Genomic DNA, 12638 nt, shown 5'->3' on the forward strand with positions numbered 1-12638 from the left:
TATATATATATATATATATATGGAATATAATGTATTCCATTGCAATAAAGGGCTGTAAATCCTAGTAGTCTTAAATAAGAACTGACATGTATTCAGCAAAAAGTAGTAATAAAAGACCAAAATGATTGCACACTATTAACTGAGGGAAATAATTGTTCTGTAGTTAATGTACTTTATTTTAATAAAATAGTTGGAATTAATAAGCATACCCATACAGTCACAGTAATAACTATGGTGCATCTTATCAGATAATTAACTTCACAAAAATAACAGGACAACTAAGCTGCAATGGTAGTTACACTGCCTTATTTGTTTGACTGTAGAAGCTTAAAAGAAAAGATAATACTTATATTCAGAGTGTGTCCTAGTTCTTTACCAAGTAAACTATAGTTATATATGAAACACAGAACCTGAAAATAGAAAAAAAAGCAAAGAATAGAATCTAATGTAAAATCAAAACCAACAAATAATGAAAAATATTATTGCAGGAGCATAAATCAATCAATCTTATTCTTTGAGTGCTTATTGTGTGCAGAACACTGTACACAGTAATAATAATAATAATGTTGGTATTTGTTAAGCACTTACTATGTGGCGAGCACTGTTCTAAATGCTGGGGTAGACATAGGGGAATCAGGTTGTCCCACATGGGGCTCACAGTCTTAATCCCCATTTTACAGATGAGGGAACTGAGGCACAGAGAAGTTAAGTGACTTGCCCACAGTCACACAGCCGACAAGTGGCAGAGCTGGGATTCGAACTCATGAGCCCTGACTCCAAAGCCCGTGCTCTTTCCACCGAGCCACACAGTGCTTGGGATAGTACACTATAACAGTATAACAGACAGGTTGCCAACCCACATGAGCTTATAGTCTAGAGGGGAAGGCAGACATTAATAAAATTAAATAAATTATGGATATGTACACAAGTGCTGTGGGACTGGGAGGAGGGAATGAATAAAGGAAGCAAGTCAGGCTGATGCAGAAGAGAGTGGAAGAAAAGAAAAAGAGGGCTTAGTCACGGAAGTCCTCTTGAAGGAGATGTGCCTTCAATAAGACTTTGAAGCCAGAGAGAGTAATTATCTATCCGAAATGAAGAGGGATGGCGTTCCAGGCCAAAGGCAGGACATGGGCAAGAGGTCAGCAGCTAGACAAATGAGATTCAAGTATAGTGAGTAGCTTGGCAAGTGAGAATGGGAGATTGCTTGTTTAAAAGTAGCAGTGATGAGCTTTATAGTGAATATTGTTTGATGGTATTTTTCTTTCCATCAGAGGTAAGTCATTCCACTCAAAATCAGGACCTAATAAAAAGGATATACTGTATTGGCAAAAATGTCACCTTTTTATTGGTGGACTTTGACAGGCGTTTCACTTAAAGCATGCTGCTAATCAATCCCTGGCATGAGACATGATCTCTTTCTGATACGATTATCTGTATCTCTCCCAGAGCCTGGCATGGTGCTTTCTCACTGGTGAATGCAGTCATCATCCATGGACATAGAAGGAATACATAGTTGTTTGATATGTAGGAAACCTGTAAAGTATTTCCAAAACCACTGCCATAAATTCTCAGGCTTTTAGTGCCTAGGCAACTTCCAAGCTCATCTGCATGTTGGCATAGCACATATATTGTTGAAATGATTCTAAGCCCTTTCCTTTGATAGCAATAGTGCAATTTTGTAATTTCCCCTTAAATCCCGTGTTCTATCGGTGTATAGTTGCTATGTACGTATTAGAAAAAATGATGGAATGAGAACCAAATCATGTAGTGCTGCAGAGATACTGAGCTTTATAAAGCTTACTTTTCTAAAGTAGAAGCTTCATTCGAAAGATGGCAGAAGTATTGTCATAGCCCAGTGGGAAGGGGCGTACACCTACCTTTCTAGTCCAGGCAGCCAGAGGTTTTCCAAAAGAGCGAGGTGAAGGATAACGTCTCAGGGCTGTGATGGTATGGTAATGGCAGCTGCCACAGGCAGTGGACCTAGATAAAAGGCAGAACAGCTGTTCTCACTCTAACTCCACAGGCCCCATGAGACTACATAGGCCCTGCTTTACTGTGCTTTGTTTTATCTAAGTTCTCCAGTAACAGCCATAGCCCTGGTACTGTGGTTACAGGGCCTAGCTTGGAGACAGTTTTACCTGTATGGCTCTTCATGGTGCCCTCACCATTGTAGTTCCTGAGCAATGTCCCCAGGAGATTTTCCAGGCTTTCTTCATGGATGGGGTGGGGGAGACAAGGTAATGGATGGCCTCTTCCTGCCAGACCCTGGGTCAGGGCTGGAGGAAGCCCCAGACTGGACTGGCGACCCAGTGAGAATGTTGAAAATGATGACAGAGGTGTTCTCCTCTTCCTCATGCTTTCATTGGATGAAAGATCAAATCTCCTTGTTGGCCCAACCTCTGGTGCCTTTCAGTTTCCAATGGGCCAATCAGGGCCAATAACACCCACCTTTCCCTGGAGTTGGAACTCATGCAAATATGTCTGTAGCGATGGATAAGAATCCTTGGATCTCTTCAGGCTTGGCTTCACAACCAACATTTTGAATATATTCCTTAACCTGATGATGCAGACTTCTCTAAGCCTTTCTTGGCAGAATTATGAGAGGTTACAAAGATATGTTTTGGTTCAAACAGTAGTTCAGTTTCTTAGGCATTTTCATCACATTTTTCCTTGTGATAATGCCTATTGGTGTCTGATTTCTCATTTGCTTGGAATATGGAATATGGTGTCCCAGAGAAGTGCTACATTGAAACTTATAGATGTGAGTCAATTTGGCAAGGAACATCAAACCGATACTGTTTGTCATAATGAGTATTTCTAGGTCCCTACTTTCCCTTGTCACTAGTAAACCAGGATAGCTGACTTTGGTCCTGTTGGTGGATATATAACAATGCAATCTAAAACACAATCTAGAGATGACACTTGGTTTTCATTCTAAAACTCATGGCCCAGCCATCTAACAAAATACTCTTTATGTAGCACAGTGGTATTTTGGCCACTTTTAATCAATAAATGTGGTCAGTCAGACTCAAGATGTGAGCATATTTTTTGAAGACTCTGGAAAAGAGGGGATGAAAAGAAGGGAATAAAGGTAATAGGTCTGGTAGTTGTACAATATGAAGGAGGAAAAAGAAAACAGAAGGAATATGACACTATAGAAATCTTGGAAGAAGATATATGCTTCTAAAATGAAATCGACTATGGCTGTAAAAAAGGTTTGGCAATAGCCATACAAACACAAAATCAATCAAGCTTTTAAGTGCTTTAATTTAAAGTGATTATCATTTTTCATCTTTACTATTATGCTCTATCATCTATTATACTGTGGAATTGATATTCTAAAATGTATTGCAGAATACTCCCAAGTACTCCACAGAATTCTAGCTAAATTGACCTTAACAGTTTGATTAACTTTACCAGTCTACTCACTAATCTCCCAGCCTCCAACCTCTTCCCCCTCAGTCGATATTATATATGGTGATCCAAATCATTTTTCTAAAATATCCCTTGGCACCCATATCTCTGCTCACAAACCTCCAATGGCTGTATACTTTCTTCAGAAATTCCTAATCATGGGCTTCACGGATGTCCAGCTTTCTCTAGTTTACATATTGGCTAGCTTAATGGTGATAATAATAGTAATGATAATGATAACAATAATGATAATGCTTTTGGTAGTTAAGTGCTTACAATATGTCAAACACTGCACTAAACACACGGGAAGATAATATCCAGATCAGGACACAGTCCTTGAGACTGTAAGCTCGTTTTGGACAGGGATTGTGTCTCTTTTTTGTTATATTGTACTCTCCCAAGTGCTTAGTACAGTGCTCTGTACACAGTAAGCAATACGATTGACTGACTCATCGACATGGGGCTCACAATCTAAGCTAGAGGGAAAACAGGTATCACATTCCCATTTACAAATGAAGAAACTGAGGCACAGATGTTGTGGCTTCCCCAAAGTCACAAAGCTGACAACTGGTGGAACTGGGATTAGAACCTACTCACAAGTTCACACTTTTTGCTCCTCTTTCAAGTACACCCAACTGTATAATGCTCTTGATTCTTCTGCCTCAGACTCCTTGCTCAAACATTTCCTCAGCTATGAACTCTGTTCCTCTTTCCCACCACAACCAAATCTGCCAGACTCCAACTCCCTCCATCTTCAAAGTCCTCATAAATTTCTGCTTCCTTCAAGAAGCCTTCCCTTATCAGTTCCCAACAGCCTGTTGTGTCAACCCAAGAGTCGGTCTTAGCTAGGGCCACAATAAAAGAGGTCAAGTGTCTAGGCTGGTGGGAACTCCTCCTTGATTGACCCTCAATGTCATGACAGTGCCACTCAATCAATGAATCGATCAATGCTATTTACAGAGCACTAACTGTTTGCAGAGCACTCTATTTGGGAAAGTACAATACAGCAGAGTTGGTAGATGTGAACCCAATTCAGAAGGAGCTTACAGTCTACAGGAGAAGACAGACATCAAAACAAATTACAGGTACAGGAAATAGTAGAGTATGGGGAAATAGAATATAAGAATATTCATGTAAATGTTGTGGGGCTAAGGTGAATATCAAAGTGCTTAAGGGCTACAGAGCCAAGTGCATAGTTATCAAAAAGCGAGTTTGGCTTACAAAATGTAAGGGGACCATAGCCACACAACTTCACAACTGGGGCTGGATATCCAGTTGTTTTTAGGAGAGGAATAGAGAGGAGGGTGCAGGATTTAGAATGCTCTTCATTCAATCAAGCAATTGTATTTACTGAGCACTCACTGTGTGCAGAACACTGTACTAATCACTTGGGAGAGTAGACTATAACAGAGTTGGTAGATGCATTCCCCGCCCATGAGCTTACAGACTAGATGGGGAGACAGACATTAATATAAATAAATAAATTACGGTATACCACTGTGACTGTTGTGCCATTCATTCATTCAGTGGTATTTATTGAGTACTTACTGTGTGCAGAGCACTGTACTAAGCACTTGGAATGTACAATTTAACAACAGCTAGAGACAATCCCTGCCCAACAATGGGCTCACAGTCAACTATCATCTCTATGCAGATGACACAAAAATCTACCTCTCTGCCCCTGTCCTCTCCCCCTCCCTTCAGGCTCCTATCTCCTCCTGCCTCCAGGACGTCTCCACCTGGATGTCTGCCTGCCACCTAAAACTCAACATTAACAAAACTGAGCTCCTCATCTTCCCTCCCAAGCCCGGTCCTCTCCCAGACTTCCCTATCACCGTGGATGGTACGACCATCCTTCTCGTCTCTCAGGCCCGCAACCTCGGTGTCATCTTTGACTCATCTCTCTCGTTCACCCCACACATCCGATCCGTTACCAAGACCTGCTGGTCTCACCTTTATAATATCGCCAAGATCTGCCCTTTCCTCTCCACCCAATCGGCTATCTTACTGGTACAAGCTCTCATAATATCCCGGCTGGATTATTGTGTCAGCCTTCTCTCTGATCTCCCTACCTCTTGTCTCTCCCTGCCCCAATCTGTTCTTCATTCCGCTGCCTGGCTCATCTTCCTGCAGAAACGCTCTGGGCATGTCACTCCCCTTCTTAAAAACCACTAGTGGTTGCCTATCAACCTCCGCACAAAACAAAAACTTCTCACTCTAAGCTTCAAGGCTCTCCATCACCTTGCCCCCTCCTACCTCTCCTCCCTTCTCTCCTTCTGCTGCCCACCTCCTCACCTTTCCCTGTTCTCGCCTATCCTGCCGTCGACCCCTGGCCCACGTCCTCCTGCTGACCTGGAATGCCCTCCCTCCTCACCTCCGCCAAACTAATTCTCTTCCCCTCTTCAAAGCCCTACTTAAAGCTCACCTCCTCCAAGAGGCCTTCCCAGACTGAGCTTCCCCTTTTCCCTCTGCTCCCTCTGCTGCCTCTCTGCCCCCCCTTCACCTCCCCTCAGCTAAGCCCCACTTTTCTCCCCCTTTCCCTCTGCTCCTTTCCCTCTCCCTTTCCCTCCCCTCAGCACTGTGTTCGTCTGCTCATTTGTATATATTTTTATTACCCTATTCATTTTGTTGATACATCCCCTTGATTCTATTTATTGCTATTGTTTATGTCTGTCTGTCTCCCCCGATTAGACTGTGAGCCCGTCAATGGGCAGGGATTGTTTCTGTTGCCGAATTGTACATTCCAAGCGCTTAGTACAGTGCTCTGCACATAGTAAGCACTCAATATATACTATTGAATAATGAATGAATAAAAGGGGGAGACAGACAGCAAAACAAAACAAGTAGAGAGGTAGTGCCACAAAACAAGCCACGCCTCCCACTTCCCCCTTCAGGCTTCTCCCTGTTGCTTTCCAAAAGTGAAGGCGGCCATGGGCTGGGTCGGGGTAGAGGAGGAAGAGGGATGGTGGAGAGTCTCCCTCTTCCTCCACTCAAGTTCCAACTCAGCGACACCCCACAGGCAGTTGGGAAGCAACCAGAAAGAGTATGGGTTTAAGAGTCAGAGGGCATGGGTTCTAATCCTGGCTCCGCTGCTTGTCAGCTGTGTGATTTTGGGCAAGTTACTTAACTTCTCTATGCCTCAGTTACCTCATCTGTAAAATGGGGATTAAAGACTGTGAGCCCCTCGTGGGACAATCTGATTACCTTGTATCTTCCCCAGTGCTTAGAACAGTGCTTGGCACATAGTGCTTGAGAAATACCATCACTATTCAACCCCTTTTCATTTTCTATTCATGTCATCTAATGACTTCTCCCAAATGAGGAAACAATAAGATTAGTGATAATAATTTTAGAATTTGTTAAGTGCTTACCTTAGTACAGGCACTGTACTCTGTGCTAGGATGGATAAAAGCAAATCGTGATGGATTTGTCCTGTGTGGAGTTCACAGTCTCAATACTCTTTTTACAGATGAGGTAACTGAGTCATAGAGAAGATAAGTGACTTGCCCAATGTCACTCAGCAGACAGGTGAAGGAATGGGATTTGAAGCCATGACCTTCCGACTCCTTCGCCCATGTTCTAGCCACTACACCATTCTGCTTCTCCTCCTGGTCATGAAGAGGAGGGATAGACAGTGATTAGCACCTATTTTGTTAATTACAGAGGCAAAGGCCAGAAAGTTTGCGAGGAGCCCCAGGGGACAAGCAGGCCCCTCGCCCCCGCTTACCCATTCTCTGCAATTAAACGGGCAGCTTCCCCTTCAAGAGCCAGGCAGGCTGGTAGAGGCCCCTTGTGGCAGCCATTTTGAGAAAAGAACACCATCTTCGTAAGAACCCAAGCAGATGATATTGGTGAGGTCTGGTGAAGACGAGATAAGGAGTAATTTGGGATTGGCCTAGCCTCCATGCTTAATCCAGGCATGCATGGTTTAGCACTTTATTTCTGTTCATCCATAGCACTAATATATAGGTATACTCAGGTGAGCATTCAGTTATTTATCTACCCATTTCATCTTGACATACTGGTGTTAATACCTATTGCAAAATGTTCTTACTCCTCCCTCTATAAATAGTTTATGTCTGTTTATGTCTCTTTTCTAATGATTAAATTATAAACCCCCTGTAGATAGGGACATTTTCTTTTGCTTCTGGATATTTTGCCAAACAGTGGTACATTCTCTGCATGAATGTTTATGATTGATTGATTCATTCATTCAATCCTATTTATTGAGCATTTACTCTGTGCAAAGCACTGTACTAATTGATCTGCTCTTGTAAATAAAACTGCACTTGAAGAGTTACAGTTTCTACTATGCTCTGTCCTTCTTTCCCTTCACAGATTCAAAGTTCCTTTTAGACATAGGATCTTGACTCTTCCTACGAATCTGTGACCTAGGAAAACCAGAAAAGAAACAGTCATTATTGTTTATTTTCTGTGAACATAAGGGAGGGGACATGTAGCCTTAAACCAATAAATACTTTCAGGAAAAATTGAAACTCAGAGAAGAGAAATAGAAAAGAAACAATAACGACTATTTCTTTTCTAGTTTTCCTAGGTTTCAAGAAATGCCAGTAACTATAACTTTCATAAGCCAATCTCTAGCATATTTTAACACACATTTCCTGTTGTAGAATCAGTAAAATGTCCTTTTTATGAACTCATATCTCAGAAGTACCAAGTTCTTTCCCAAGAGTAAATTCAGAAGAGCAAGAAAGAAGGGCAGGAATAATGTAGCCTTTATCCTCATTATTGAAATGCCTATTTTACAAGTGAAAGCAATTTGGGGTCCACTGTACCATAGTAATGGATCTTTGGAGCTCAAAGAATGCTGTCTTTTTGTCCTGGGGCTTCGCATATCTGATGACCTGCCAGTGAGAAAGGCAGTATATGCCCCGCCATGTGTTATTGATCACATTGTCATATGACTTATTTCCTGCCTTGTTTGCAATGCATTGATGAGTAGCCAGGCAGAATTGTATTTATCCCGGTTGAATGGTGTGAGGGGTTTCTTCTCCCTCAGTTGCTCCCCTGAGGTCTAACCGCACTGGCTTTGCCATGCTCCCAACATCTACTGTCATGGAAGTGAGAGTCCAGAAACAACACTTTCAACACTTTAAGTCTGGTGAAGAATCTGGCCCAGGATCAATAATGGAACCCTGGGCTCCTGAATTTCAGTTGAGCATATTATTATGAGACCATGAATCTTATAAAAACTAACATTAACTACATAGAGGCTAAACTATCCATGAATTCTTGTAGCATGGTTTTAGCCAATTTGTCTATCCTGGAAAAAAGGACATTTATAATATGTTTCTTCCATAGAAAATTTTCCAAAATTGTTACTTTCCAAAATACCTGAGATTACATTATTTTTGTTGTCTTAATTGTTTTATTCGCTGGGAATCAGTATGGCCTAATGCAGACCAGTGAGTCAGAGGAATCCCATTTCTGCCAAATCTGCTCAGTAACTTTGGTCCATCATTGACTTTTCTGTGCCTCAGTTCCCTTATCAGCAAAATGGGGGATTTAAACCTACTTCCCTCTATTTTGATTGTGAGCCCTGTGTGAGGAGGACACTGGGTCGAATATGATTATTTAGTATCTAATCCCGCACTTAGTAACTTCTTACTAAAATCAATTGTTGTTGTCTTATGCTGTTGAGTCATGTCCGATCCATAGTGACGCCATGGATGCATCTCTCCCAGAATGCCCCAGCTTCAACTGCACTCACTCTGGTAGCATACCCATAGAGTTTTTTTGGTAAAAATACAGAAGCGGTTTACCATTGCCTCCTTCTGCGCAGTAAACTTGAGTCTCCCCACTCGACTCTCTCCCATGCCACTGCTGCCCAGCACGGGTGAGTTTCAACTTTTAGCAGATTGCTTTCCACTCGCTAGTCACTGTCCAAGCTAGGAATGGAATGGATATGCCTCTGCAAGATCAGTTAGGTGATCTGTAAACCAAAATGTCTGGTCAATTTTGGAAGGTTTATTCTTAGGACCTAGTTAAAAAACTAAAGCATTAGGATGACAAAAAATCAATGTGTTCCATAGTTGTATAAACACTTTGTAGCAGGTGAATTTTTATCCATGTTGCGGCAACATTTTTCAAGTGGGACAATGAAAAATATTTAAATTATCTTGAAGATTTGTGAAGATGAGGGTGCTTTTATTTGAGCACTGTAAAGTAGGCTAACTGGAAAGTTTATTATTTTGTAGAAAACTATTTTTAATATTCAAGTTTCAGTTATCTCTACTTGTAAGGGAGAGTGTGCGTGTGGGGGAGAGAGAGAGAGAAGAGATTAGCTGTGAAATGAAATCTACAGATAGCTTTGCAAAGTTAATTTATCCATTAGGTTCAATAATTTCCCTCACCAATTTTTTCTTAGCTCTCCTAATGTTAGAACATAACTGAGTGATCTGATTTTTCACATCCTTTCCTTTCCCCTTCCTCGGAGTTGTAGAGAGATGCTAAAATACAGTAAAATAGCTCAAAGATATGTGAGCAGAAGTAAAGAGTCCTGGATGATCCCCAGATGGGTTAAATTGGCCTGGAACTGAGAGTTGACAGTACAGTTTGGCTGTGCAAGTGGATTTCAAAATAGAATTACCATTTTATTTGATTGTCAGGAGGTGTTATACCTTTTCATTTCTTGTTTCCCATTTGAATATCAAACGATATCAAGGAATGGTATAGAAACTAAAGCAGCTTTGAATTTCAATATTTGAAATATTATCAAATGCTAGTAACAGCGGGGAAAATTTTCATTTTGCGTAACTATGGGAGTTTTCTGGTAGCATTATGCAGGATGGGTATTTTGACTCAGCATGATCCATTCTTTTTCAAATGTGCTCTTTCAGACACTACAGAAATAACACGAAGCCAAATTCTTCTCTCATGTAATTCTGTAGGAGTATATATGATGGGAATCCAGTCCAGTCTGAGAGCATACCAAAATAATAGGTGTTTATTGGCAACTGTTAGTGACTGACAGAAAATCAGTCCCGATAGGTAACTTAGATGAAACTATACCTGGACCATTATTTTTAAGGAAACCTTGTTTAATGAATTCATTCATTCATTCAGTCAGTCAGTCAGTCGCATTTATTCATTCATTCAATAGTATTTATTGAGCGCTTACTATGTGCAGAGCACTGTACTAAGCGCTTGGGATGAACAAGTCGGCAACAGATAGAGACAGTCCCTGCCGTTTGACGGGTTTACAGTCTAATCGACGGGCTTACAGTCTAATCGAGCACTTACTGTGTGCAGAGCAGTGTACTAACCACTTGGAAAGTACAATTGGGCAACAAATAGAGACAATCCCTACCCAACAGTGGGCTCACAGTCTAGAAGGGGGAGACAGACAACAAAACAAAACAAGTAGACAGGCATTATTACCATCAAAATAGATACATAGAATCATAGATATATACACAATATATATGGATAGTATAAGGTAATCTTCATTGTCACACAAGGTCATATTTGTGCTAGTTCCTGGGCACATATTCTTTCTCATAATAATGATAATAAAATGTTATTTGTTAAGTGCTTACTATGTACCAGGCATTCTACTAAGCGCTGGGGTGGATACAAGCAAATCAGGTTAGACACAGGCCCTGTCTCCCATGGAGCTCTCGGTCGTTACACCCATTTTTACAGATGAAGTAACTAAGGCACAGAAAAGTGAAGTGATGTGTCCAAGGTCACACAGCAGACAAGTGGTGGAGCTGAGATTAAAACCTAGGTCCTTCTGACTTCCAGGCCCTTCTCAGGATTCCTTTGGAGCTACTTGTTCCTGTTTTCAGTGGTTTTCACTGGTCAGTCTCAGTATTCAGGTAGTGAGTTTGTTAGCCATAGGTTTAGACTGGTATAGTAGGGAATACACTATTAGCTAGTTATAAGGTTTTCTGTAAGTAGTATGCCACAGAGTATTGTGCAACTTTTTGTTTATTGAAACATCTATAAAGGGTATTAGATTTTTTTTAAAGTGATGTCTGCTTCTCCAACATGCTTAATGAATAAAACAGTATGTCTGTTAAGCTTTCTTTCACTGTGGTCTTGATGCATGCAATAATTGTTCAGCTCTTCCTAGATGACAGCTCTCTTCCAACTGTTAAAATTAGTGATTTTTTTTTATAACCTTGAATAAATATTCATCATCCTAAATATTTCCGTGGTTGTGAAGTATACTGTAAAAACAGGCTCAAAAAATCAATCAGTATTATTACTATACACAGCACATTGTACTAAGCACATGGTAAGGAATCAGTAGGTGGATTTTATCCCTTCCTTCAAGGAGCTCACAGAGAGAAATTGGCTACAAAGGGGTAATTGTTCAGAGTAGACAATTCAGTTGTATTTTCTAAGTGCTTAGTACAGTGCTCCTCTCACAGTAAGCTCTCAATAAATGCAATTGAATGAAATGATGGAAAGGGCATAAAAACAGTGGGTGTGTACATTATCATTCATTCATTCATTCATTCATTCATTCAATAGTATTTATTGAGCACTTACTATGTGCAGAGCACTGTACTAAGCGCTTGGAATGAACAAGTCGGCAACAGATAGAGACGGTCCCTGCCCTTTGACGGGCTTACGGTCTAATCGGGTGAGACAGACAGACAAGAACAATGGCAGTAAATAGAGTCAAGGGGAAGAACATCTCGTAAGAACAATGCCAACTAAATAGAATCAAGGCGATGTACATTTCATTAACAAAATAAATAGGGTAATGAAAATATATACAATTGAGCAGACGAGTACAGTGCTGAGGGGATGGGAAGGGAGAGGGGGAGGAGCACAGGGAAATGAGGGGAAAAGAGGGTTAAGCTGCGGAGAGGTGAAGGGGGTGGTGGTAGAGGGAGTAGAGGGAGAAGGGGAGCTCAGTCTGGGAAGGCCTCTTGGAGGAGGTGAGTTTTAAGTAGGGTTTTGAAGAGGGAAAGAGAATTAGTTTGGCGGAGGTGAGGAGGGAGGGCATTCCGGGACCGCGGGAGGATGTGGCCCGGGGTCGACAGCGGGATAGGCTAGACCGAGGGACGGTGAGGAGGTGGGCGGCAGAGGAGCGGAGCATGCAGGGTAGGCAGTAGAAAGAGAGAAGGGAGGAGAGATAGGAAGGGGCAAGGTGATGTAAAGCCTTGAAGCCTAGAGTGAGGAGTTTTTGTTTGGAGCGGAGGTTGATAGGCAACCACTGGAGTTGTTTAAGAAGGGGAGTGACATGC

At 41.5% G+C, this 12638-nt stretch overlaps 1 protein-coding gene across 42 annotated transcripts in view; it reads left to right on the forward strand.

The window, feature by feature from the left end:
* The window catches only part of PTPRD (protein tyrosine phosphatase receptor type D), a 1860044-nt gene that overhangs the window by 1524165 nt on the left and 323241 nt on the right, over nucleotides 1–12638 (forward strand). The window lies entirely within an intron of this gene.

This window comes from Ornithorhynchus anatinus, chromosome X5, assembly GCF_004115215.2.
Source record: "Ornithorhynchus anatinus isolate Pmale09 chromosome X5, mOrnAna1.pri.v4, whole genome shotgun sequence".
Lineage (NCBI taxonomy): Eukaryota > Metazoa > Chordata > Mammalia > Monotremata > Ornithorhynchidae > Ornithorhynchus > Ornithorhynchus anatinus.